The following is a 13,096-nucleotide window of genomic DNA, read 5'->3' on the forward strand; positions in this document are numbered from 1 at the left end:
GTACGGATTAGAAATATTAACCAAGCGTTTAATTATTAAAAACCTACAAACTTTTCGTCTTAATCTAACTTGTAAGACTATGAATGACAATGCAGAGTATGTTTAACGGCATTGTTATACATTGTCTTACAATTTAGATAACACGTAGCTTTTTTAAGAATTTATTGTATACACTTTGAAACGGGTGTAAAATTTAGAATTTAATGATAAATCAACAATCTCGTTAGATTAAAGCTCATTAAATCAAACATATTACATGTACAAAAACAACCAAATTAGAATAATATGGTCAATCATCAAAAACGTTTACCTACCCTTGTGGCACAGCGGTGTGTTTGCTGACTTACAAGTCTAGAAACTGAGTTTCGATACTTGTTATGGGCAAAGCACGTATAGCCCCATTGTGTAGCTTTGTGCTTAGCTTCAAGCAACAACTAAAAGGTTTTTGTTGAATATCACAATGCTACTCAAGGGCTAGCTGCACTTGACATCTATAGGGAAGGCAGCTAGTTAACATCACCTACAACCAACTCGTGGACTACTTTATTCGAATAGTGGGATTTGACCGTCACACTTATAACGCACCGATAGTTCCGTAGGATGGAGCTCACATTTTGCCTTTTGTTTTATTTCTTTATTTGGTGGTAGTGGGATAGTTAATTGTGAAATTTTATATTCAAAGTAAAGTACGTTAACCAGTTGACCATGTTATGTATTATAATTTATCTCGGACAAGCCTCCAATTTATTATGCTACGCATTATAATCTAAAGTAGCCTGAAATTGAGTTAAATTGTAACATAGACTTAAAAGTTAAATACATGTACCAGATTTATAATACATTTGCCAAAAAGATTCATACACAGTTTTCTTTCTTAATACGAATTAATTTTAATATACAAACACTAACCCAATGTATAATAAAGGTTATTAGAAATAATTATTATAAATATTGATATATATACAAAAGTTTTATAAACTTACAAACAATATCTAGCCTTCTATGTGGTCTAGAACTTCCTTGATATCTTATCTAGGATTCGCAATGAACGAGTTACTTTCAAGTAAACTGGGAGCTAGCTGTAAGTCGAGTTTTTTACCAGTAAAACTTTGTAATGTTTTCAACAAAATTCCATCATCCGATAGTAATTCGCTCAAGTTAGAAGATTTGTAATGTTTGAAATATTTAAACGTTCTTGGTCAATATCTGATGTTCCATATTAATAAGTGTTAATCACAGTTATTGCTTCCGAGGTTTATAATATACAAACTGTAGCAAATCGACAATATATACTGTCCTTCTGCGCGTTGCGTTGGCTATCTTTTTGCAATCACTAGGCAAGATTATAGAAACTTAACCTTGCACAACAATACTGGCACTTACATACAATATAGTACATTGCAGATTCTTAGACTCGAGAATCTTTTACGACTTTAGTGAATAGGTGAGGGTTTCACAATTAAGACTTAATGGTGTATGTTTGCACATTTTAAACGAAATATAGCTTAAAATTATTAATATAGATAGTAAACCATATATATGACAGTAAAGAATTACAAACTTTTGAGCTACTCTTTAATCAACGAATAGTGCGAATAACCATCAAATTATAATGCCCCTACTGCTAAAAGAGCGAACATGTTTGGCGTGACGGAAATTCGCAAACCTCAGATTACAAGTCGAGTGCCTTAACCACCTGGCCATGACGGGTCTTTCTTCGTGTAGTGAAAACACTTCAATGTGATATTTACTTAAAACAATATTTTTATTTCTAAGTCATGAAATCTTGCTTCATTATCACATTCAATCAAAATAAGCTCTAGTTTTAATGACACTAAAATAATTATGCAGATTTAAACATATCTAGCCACCCAACAACAGGTTCGATTTACCTCGGTGGACTCAGCAGATAGCCCGATGTGGCTTTAACACAAGAAAGCATACACTCTAACCACTCAATTAGTGAAGAATTGTTTATTAATTTTATTTGATTAATAAGGACTTAAAATAACATGCCTTACACTTTTAGAAAAATAAGTAACATAGTCATTGTGGACAACAATAATTAAAAAGAGTAGTTACTTCCTTCAACGGTATTGTTACACATTCGACAGTAGTTTATAAAATGGTGTGAAGTATAAACTTTGTTTTATGGCGTTCATGCTAAGACGCAGATAACAGTAAATGATCTAAGGACAACTTCACACTCTGCACTTTTATAGTGGACGCGTTTTAAGGATGATATTTAATCTTGTTATTAGATTCAAAACCGGGAAATTCCTTGTGATGGTGGGTAGTGCTGATTGGCTGCCTTTCCTTTGATCAGTATTTCACGGTAAGGGATAACCTAATCTGTCTGGTTCTCTAGTCTATATTCAAATACGGTGTCATTCAGTTTGAAAATATCAATTATTTAGTTGTATTAGGGATAAACATTTTCATCCCGTAAATTATTTAAAGGTGATTTGTAAACTCCTTTAATATAAAGTGAGTAATATTTTATAGAAGCCAGCTAAGGGTTCAGATGTTAATACTAAATTTTGAAAATAAAAGCAAAATCATCTAAACCAGCACAATACGTGGTTCTAACACTAATTCTATGTGTTTGCAAAAACCTGTAGTTTTCGAAATACTCTTTCAAATGTAGTTTAATACAACTCTAAGTCTAAAATTCTGCTACTAGATAATTTATTCTGTCACTCTCCAATTGATGTCTATAGCGATAATTAAAATATTTGATAGCAATAACATTTACGAGTATGTAGGGTAGAAAAGGTAGGCGAATCTGAGGACATCTTACCATCACCCTAACGTCGATCAAATTTTTTTTGTCGTTAGAAATAAAGGAAAGTAATATGATTGTTGTATCTCAAAAAAGTACAAGAGTAAAAATTATTTATTATCAGGTAGTTTATACCGGAAACTAGATGATAATAAATAATTTCACTGATGTTAAAAGTTTACTGAATTATTTTTACAGTTTATTTAAACGGGGTTTGCTCGTTTTCAATGACAATTTTTCATACAGTTACAAATATATAACCTGAAAAGATTACCTACACATATATTGCAAATCGAAACTGAAATCTACAAAATTAATTAGTGGTTTTTAAATAGTCTGTTCTTGATATAAAACAATTATATGTCGTGTATTTTACACAAACAACCCAGGAAACATTTAATTAAAAATGAAAAAGTTATTCACCATGTAGTGATGTAGGTAAATATCATAAAAATACTACTACCTTTAATTTTCAAAGTTCAAGCAAATACATTTATTTTTAAATTGTGAAAACAATATTACGAACGAACAACTTGATGAGATTTGCGTTACCATTTTTATCGGGCGTGTATTTTATAACGTGATGGAAAATTTTAGTTTTACCTTTATCTATAACTTCCCTTCAGTTCTTATATAGCTAATCAAATCACGTGCATACGTTGAATAAGACCGACAATAAAAAAATATAATATTTTGTAAACCCACAAAAATATCATAAAGTTAATAAACTAAGCGCTTATTTATAATTACAATAAGCTTCGCTTAAAAATGATTTTATTTTGTTTCAGGACTCACAACGCTAAAATCAGGGGTTCGATTTCCCTCGGTGGGCTGAGCAGATAGCCCTTTGTGGCTTTGCTATACGAAAAACACACATTTTGTTTCAGACAAAACACTAATGATTTTATTTTAGTATGTATAAAGTTAAAGCTAGTTGTGCATTATGAAAGCATGGCCAAGCTCGTAGGCGTGCGACTCGTAATCTGTGTCGCATTATAAAAACAAGTCAGATATTTTCAGTATATAGTATAATTAGATTATTTAACCTTTATTTCACTGTATTGAGAAAACCAACCTTCATAAGGAATTTGTTTACAAATATGTGTATACTAATTTCAGTTTATGTAAAAATTATTGTAAGATTTTTATATAAATGAAAATTTTTGAATGTGAATATATAAGTGTACACATTTAGAAGAGACATTAGTGGTTAAATAACTACCAAGTACAATGAATAACTTTTCCATTTCTATTGTACTATATAATATGTTTATATAATACACACTTGACAGAATTATCTTCATAGAGAAGACGTACTAACTATTGCAGATTAAAAGCCTCAAAAGAAGAACTTGCCTCAATGATGTACATTGCATTGATATTTCTATCGATCAGCCTGTCCCAAACTGCCTACAAGAGAGTAAATGCCAATGAATTAGAGATATAATATTTTGTTTTCTAGAGCCCATGTATATATATTCATTTGTCTAGCGAAGGTAGACAATGTCTACTTGAAGCTATATTTAAAGAAATTGATTATTAGGAAGAGGAAGCTGACAAAAGATATAGGGTCTATACCAGTACATAATATTTAGTGTATATTGTAAGTGATGAGAATATAGATAATTCAAAGGACATTAGTCTTGTCCACGAGACAAAAAAATGAAAACAACTTGTTCACTTGTTCGACAATGCTGAGCATTCTATCAGCTATAAAGAAGTGTTTCAGATTGATAACACTTTTCAGATAACACTCTGAGAGCTATGATGAACCTAATAATAAAACTGTGACCCTACCAAATCTGGTACATGGAAGACTTGTTTGCTTCATAGCAGACACATCGATATCAGTAAAGAATAAAAACACCTCCAATACTACATAAACTACTGCATGACAGAGAAGACCACCTGTTCATTTTCCATGAAAAAATGGATCTCCAAAATATATTTCTTTTAATTTTCCAGAAACAATGACAAACTCATGAATAATCATTATAATAGAAAATGCCACAGATTCACAATTCAATGAGGATCTAAAATTGTTTGATAAATTCATTGATTACTGTTCATCTGAACTGAAAGTTTAGGATACAAATAATGTATAAAATTCGTAATTAAATGGTAAGATGTGGACCCCCATAGTGATTGAAAAAGCTTCAAATCTAATCATAGTATAAAATATCCTGGATAAAACATCATTGCTTACATGTCCATAATGCAGGCTATGAACACTAGAATACAGAAATATTTTATATCAAAATATCCTTCAACAAGTGTGCCATTTAACCTCAAGAAACTAAAGTGGGCTGTACCAGAGCATAAATACGTGATAAATTCGCATTTAGAAGACATTCATATACCTCTGACATTTCTAAATATAATAGGACACTCTGCTATGGCTTTTCTTTGGAATGGCCGAATATTTGATTGAAAAAGGAATTATGGGTCTAAACTACAGAGAATACACAATGGCTGGAAGATAATGTGCTATAGCAAGCTGTGCCCACAAACCAACTCTACAACTTTGTTTGTTTGTCGCAAAACACAAACCTACAGAGCGGGCTATTTGTTCTTTGCAAACAACGAGTATCGAAACCTGTTTTGTAGCGTTATAAGCCTTCAGATAAATTGCTGAACCATGGGTAACTTCTACAATCAATTTTGAAACGGTTTCTATCCCAAATATTACTTACCTATAATAATTTGACAGTCATCTGAACCATCTAAATGTTGCTGTTTATTCAGATTAGTTATAATGACCACCTGGCAAATGTTCTATTTAGTGATAAATACCATGATAATATTAAAACATTTACTTATAGTAAAGGGTTAACAACTTCCAGTATTGGTGGTCATACATGGAAGTAACGTTTATCTTACTTCTTTCAAAAACATGGAATATTTAATTTAGATCCGCGTAACTTCAGTATACTGCTACTGTTCTTCTTTCAGTATGATCACACTCACTATGCCAGAAAGAGCAGTTTCTACCTACCAGAAATGAATCGGCTCCAACTTTAAATCTTTGGCAAGCTCTGAAGGGACCTGACAGCATATTCAAACAAGTGGTAGCTCTTTATCACAGAATTACTATGAAGGAAGAAGAAGAAATGCCTTGTATTCAAAATCAGAAAAGCACTGAGTAGATTGGCTCTGTTATACAGCCTAAAAACCCGCACAGGCACAGACACCAAGACAATGATTATACTTACATTTGATCACCAGGTGACTCACAACGAATCCACTCCAGGTAAGAGATTGCATTTCAATGAAGACATAATGTTATTACACTCAAGAGCTTCAAGGTGTTCAACGCAGACACGTATTCAAAGGTATTGTAGAAAACAAAAATCAAGGCCACTGTTAGTAAGACTATGTAAGAAGTTCTACTAAGTACATAGAGGTTTGGAAAAACATGGCTGAACACTTTTGTTAAAGAAAACTAGTGGCACCAGAAGAGTGAAATCCACATGTCAGTTTTCAAGATATCTGAAAAAAGAATAAAATACTAATAATTATGCCCCTCTGTGAACTTAGAAAGAAACTATTGTAATATCAGACAGACATATTTTACAGTATATCATCACAACTTATGAAATAGAAAAGACAGTGAATCTCAGAAACAATTTTTCACCATCAGTTTATGCTAGTTCTATTTGCTTTTCTTCAGATAATTGTAAGTCTTTGAACAGATGCAGTGACAAGTAATGTACATTTTAAACCCAAAGTGAAACTTATGGTAGAAATACAAGAATCTCATGGAACCACAACATTTGGGAATCTTGTAGAAATACAGTGACAAACTGAATACTTTAGTCAAAACGATGCTGCATTTGATAGGTACAAATATAATACCGTAAAGTTTAACAAAGATTATCAACCAATTGGGAGCATTATTCAAAAAAGACTTGTTCCTTTTTCCAGCGAATACATGAGCTTCTTAGGCCATCATGAAAACAAAGAACATCTGCCTCATCCTTATTAAAATGCCTTTTTATTACTGAATAATTGAAGCTATTTGCAGACTCACCATGAAGACGAATACAAAACTACTATATAGTTAAACATTAGTTGAAATGCTACTCTCTCATTTACGAGGTCCCACGATGCAACATCATGTTTCACCTTACCTGTTTGTTTTGTTTTGTTTGTTGTTGTTTTTTAATTTCGCACAAAGCTACTCGAGGGCTATCTGTGCTAGCCGTCTCTAATTTAGCAGTGTAAGACTAGAGGGAAGGCAGCTAGTCATCACCACCCATCGCTGACTCTTGGGCTACTCTTTTACCAACGAATAGTGGGATTGACCGTCACATTATAATGCCCCCACGGCTGAAAGGGTGAGCATGTTTTGGCGCGAATGGGATGCAAACCCGCGACCCTAGAATTACGAGTCGCACGCCTTAACACCTTACTTGTCATAGAAAGTATTAGATGCAGAATATAATCTTCCTAAGGACTGAGAAAAGAGTGATTGACAAGAAATAATCAAAGGAGTAGAAAGGTTCCTTTGATATATATATATAAATTTCAAAAGGTTCATAGCTATGGATAATGCAAGTGATGCTTTACTATTTCGTAACCAAATAGCTCAGTATTAGCAATGGTATGGACGCTGATAAACATAATCATTGTCAACTATCATATCTTGGGTAAATGACAATGACCAAGTAGCACAGCAGATAATTTCACTGGAATTCAATTCTATAGAAGTGTACAGTCTGGATGCACGATCCACAGTTGTTGTTACTATAAATTAAAATTGCAATATACATGAGAAGACAAATGTGTATATAGTGAGCGTAAATGTAAAAATAACATTCAATAAAACATTGTAACAATACCGAAGAGATACACAAAGATGTATTGTAAAAAGAAAGGCTAGAAGCCCATAACATAGAAAAGATAAGAGTTGTGTAAAGTGTTTTATATTGAGTTGTATATTTAAAAGCATATGATGAGATATTTGAATATGGATATATGAAGACAACAAAAGGTTATAAGGTAGACATTTCGTTTTTGAATTTACATGGAAAAACTCAGTGTTTTATACGAGAAATAAGTATAAAATTTAATTATGCATTTTAAAGATATTAAATACATATTATCAATACTTTTTCGGTTAAGTGTATTAGTCTCAGGTGTGAAGAAAAGACACGAAAGCACGTTACCACTTTTATTTATCTGAGGTCCACATAGAATCTTGATGTTCTCTTCTTCTTATCAGGGGAAACTACAAAATTATAAAATTCCATCTTTCAATATATACACAATTTTGGCACAATAAATATTTATGACTCTTCGATAAACCTTTTTTTTTTAACAGATTTGTGTCACCAGTCTCTATTTGGTAATAATGTGTGTTTTTTATTCATCTTAATCAAGCATTTGATTCAAAAACTTATAAAAATACCCTGCTAAACTCCCTGAGTCCATATCTCTGTTTTTATTATCCTCATCTCAATATTTCAATAGCTTTGAAAGTTGAGCATTTATTCTTGAACATAATGTAATAGCTGCAATCCTAACTACTTGGATAGTGTATCACTCCTGATACAACATTTGCACTTGGATAGATTAATGCTTAAGCAAGTGTCACCTACTTTTCAAACATAAAACAGTGTATTTCATGTGTCAATTTTATAACTGCAGCAGACTGTAACAGTTTAGTCTTTTAATTCCATAGTACACAGTGGAATAAACTTCTCACACAAGAGAGAATTATTATACCTTTTTCAATGTACACATACACCGCCCTCTGTTTTGGGGCCCAGTCGTGTTTGTACTAAATGATGTTGCTACAGAACCAGAGTTTTCCCTGTTGAATATGCAAATAAAACTGGCTGGCAATTTCCACAATAGTTCCAGCCCTAAGATACGAACGATTGAACTCAGAGCAGAGATAACCTCTTTATTTTAGTGTGAAGAAATTGAATCAGAGACACTCCTCTTTCTTCACATCTGGTTTGCTCCAATTGCTCGGACAAAAATGGTGTTTAATAGTTAAAATGGTATGTTCTTACTGCAAGCGTATATTACTATTGACACAGACCTGATAATATTCTTTTAACACGCACTGGACTCAAGCTGCTAATCGACACTTTTCTAGAAGCTATATTTAAACTGACTCCAATCCTACAGTTGCTCAATAAAATGGTTTATTGTGAGATTTCACAATGTATCATCACTGAAACATCTTTTGCGACAAACTACATGTGCTTCAGTTCCATTTTTTTCGCTTGAGAGTCTTTCTACAAAGATGTTTAAATGTATCTCATCGCGATCTCCAGGATAAATGCTCAAGAATTCCCTCTTATATAATCTCCTTTGATGATCCGTGCAACCAGCTAAAATATTTTGACAAGACCCTCACCTTTGTGTTTTGAACCCAGCTATGTTGATTGCTCTGTTATTCACAAAGTCGAATCGTAGGCACAACTTTTAATGTCTCTGAAGCATCGAGACCCAACATTAGATTTGCATTGCCTGTGCCTGGGTTATACCATTAAAAGAAACAACTGTGTAAAATGTTAGAGAAAATAGTTCACATCTCTCTTTGTCAAATCCGTAAACACTGAAGGTCTCACATCTTTCATTTTACCTTCATAATTTAGTGGTCATATAGTAAATAGCTGCTATAAATTTCTTTGTCTCTCTAAAGATAATTTATTGTCCTTTTCTTTTAATAGAAGTCTAGAAATGTGCACACCTGACAAATGCAATGATCTTGAGCTAAGTCCACAGATGAATGACAAAAAATATGCCGTCACTGCCATTGCACTGACTGTTTGTATTGTACACTTCATCAACTTCCCCAATGTACTCGGCTGTAGGACGTAACATTGGAGCACCTTAACTCATCAGTATGTCTTATGAACGTGAAGGGCTTCTGAGTAATGTTTAATTTTTCCATGTCCAATCAAAGTGCCATCTTCCCCATCTGACGGCATTGCAATGAAAAAGATCATCAGGCTTTACCAATCATGCACATTTTGTCACCTTACTAGCTTGAGTTACTAAAATCAGTACATTTCAATACCTGTAATTGTTAGGGAGGGCCAGTTAGACTCGGAATGTTCAGAAGCAGTAATCTAAAGAAACATATATACTGTGCACTAAACAAGAAGTGAGATAACATAATTTAACATATAAGTCTTTCTCTGTCCATGAAAGTTCATACATTTAGGCTACTTATAGGCATCGATTGAATTTTGTTAACCAGTAAACTTAAGGCGAAGTTTAAAGTTTGGCTCCACAGATGAGGCTTAGTTGTTTATCAGTTTTCTTTTAGAGCAAAGCCACATAGAACTATTTGTTATGTCTATCGTGAGGAATCGAACCCCTGAGTTTACATCCATAGAGATACCACTGTCACAACGGGTGATGCGTAACTGCCATAAAGTGTGTATATCATAATTATCACCAAATGTAACGATTAAGTAAAGAGACCTTTTTTTTTAGTCGCTTATTAAATCTGATGAAGTGAAATTGCTGTTTTACAGCTTAAAGCTGCGCAGTGCTCTATATGCTGTCAACGGCAGAGATGTGAATCCCCGATTTTAGTGTTGTAATTTGATAAACCTACTACTTTCCCACACGGAACTTTTTTTTTTTTTTTCTTCGTTTTGCATTTCACGCAAAGTTACACGAGAGCTATCTGCGCTAGCCAACCCTGATTTAGCAGTGTAAGACTAGAGGGAAAGCAGCTAGTCATCACCACCCACCGCCAACTCTTGGGCTATTCTTTTATCAACAAATAGTGGGATTCACCGTAACCTATAATGCTACCACGGCTGAAAGGCCGAGCATGTTTAATATAACGAGGATTCGAACCTGCGACACTCAGATTGCGAGTCTAATGCCTTAACCACCTGGCCATGCTAGTCCTGTAATAAAGAAAAAATAGGTAAATGATATCATACCAAGCTATGTCATCTTATTATATGGTAAGAGCAGAAATAACCAAAATAGCTTAAAACACTTTTAGGTAAGTAGCGAGTCAAAAGTATACAATCTTTCAAACATTTCATATGAGTTTAGTCCACAACAACGTCTCATATAATTGAACTCAAGATATTAGAAATCCAAGACTACTTCTATCATACTTGTTTAATGTAACAGTTTCAGTGAATAATATACTATATCTGACATAAAATAAACTTAATAACCGATTATAATTTCTGACAATATTTATACTTACAAAACAATCAAGAGATATCTTCGAATATATCAATGTTTTGTTCCAAAGTTATAGGCTTCAACTTGCGGAGAAAAGCTATTATAAAGTCTTCATAGTATGGATAATTAAAAAAAAAATTGAAATGATAATGAATATCCTAAAAGTCATTTTACATTTGTTAAATTTCAAAAAATAAAATTCACATAGTATGTAAAACCTTGTACATTAACGGAAAGATACACGTTTCTAAACATACAGCTGTCAGTTATAAATTCTTTTTTTTATGATCGATTTCATTATTTTTATAACAAAACCAGCGAAATCCAATCACTGTTAGGAAGGACTTGTTCTTCTATTATTAATCGAGTAAACTTGATTATACAACTGAGCTCTTTATACCACGTATTTTGAGTTCATTCAATCGAATCACAAGTTAAGTGCCTCTTAATTCAATAATCGTTTATCTATCTGAAGCATTTGTGAGACAGCAAAGACATTAAAGATTTTGTTAGCGACGTTAAATTCATGCTTATCTCAAACATATTTTTTCTCAAAGGATTGTATCTTACAACATTTGTATATTTTAAATCTCAATAATTATATTATTTTCCAATGCAAGTATTATAAAGATAACTGAAATCGAGTAGCAGCTTTTAGAGAACATGCAAAATATTTTCAATGTTCTAACAAAACACTTGGGTAAAAATAGTAAATTTATTAAAATTAAAGAAACCAGAGAACTCCAAAGTATTATTTCTTTGACAATATTTTGATTTGTGTTGTTTCATTTCTTTGCTTTATCTTATGTATTTAAATGAAAGACTATAACTATGTCTTACCACTAAAGCAGATTACGTCTTTCGAACTTTTGATCAAAGAATGACATATGAAATCAAACTTACAAGTCTAAGAAACGTAATGAACTATGTTCCAGTTCTTGTAGATCGTAGTCTAGGGACTTATGAGTGAAAACAAATAAAACTATGTAATAACATGCCATTCTCATTACAATAGTTGTATATTTTAGTCCAAAATCGCAATATTGTGAACAATAAAACATTGGTTCCATTATGGTAAAGCAAATATAGAAAAATAATTATTCTATTACGTCTGCACCGAAATGTTTATAGTAAGAAATGTTCGTACTGAATTCAGTCAGCAGCGACTAAAATATTTTAAACGCAAAGTTAACGCATCGCATGTCACTAAATGTGTTTGAGACTCACGTTTCTCTCAAGTAGCTATATCTAACTAAATCGAGGTTCACACTGACATGTTGTTTGCTTGAAATGTATGATTAGGTAGAATTCCTTCAAATATTTTATTGGCGCAAATAAATTTCAAGCCTATCTTATATGTCTTTTGAATGTCAAAATTACATATGCTACCTGAGCGAATATTAATATAAATGTTGAGGTTTAAATGCTTGAAATTAGTAAAATATTGGAAACTAGCAGGACTTAACAGTTGTAATAAAAACTATGGTCAGCTGGGATATCGGATCAAATAACTTTTTAATATGAAGAATTCTGGTATTGAACGAAAAACCTTATAGACGGTGAATTGTGAAACTTTGTGTGTCTGCTCACTGCTAATCAAAAGGCTGGAGAACAATATATCTGAGTATGCCCACAAAGGATATTAAAATATGGTTTTTGGTGTCATTGGAATTTAAACTTACCGTTGAGCCACTGGAGATCTTGTGGGGTATACAAGATAAATCTGAAATGTTTTGTTTATTTGTTTTACACATCTTTGACATGAAACACAAAATGAACAACTTGAGAGGAAAGTGGAAAGAATATTTTCCATTTACTTCATATTTAATCGTACTGAACATAAAATCATTATTAAGATTCTTTTATTTCAAAGTGAGACTAGGTCAGAGTTCAAGTCTGTACACTGTTTTGTCAACTTGCATATTCTAACTATATTTTCAGTATTGTTTCAAATAATTATCCATAGAATTAACTCTGTAGAACAACAGTACAGTCAATAAAGAGTAGAGACTGTAAAACCTTCTATTTCGTGTAGTAGATTTTATTCTTGTTAAATACAAAGCTGCACATGTGACTATCTTTTCCCTATCCATCGCCTTTATCGAAACCCAATTTACAGTATTATGAGCTAAGACTTAC

The sequence above is a fragment of the Tachypleus tridentatus genome, chromosome 1 (assembly GCF_004210375.1).
Source record: "Tachypleus tridentatus isolate NWPU-2018 chromosome 1, ASM421037v1, whole genome shotgun sequence".
NCBI lineage: Eukaryota > Metazoa > Arthropoda > Merostomata > Xiphosura > Limulidae > Tachypleus > Tachypleus tridentatus.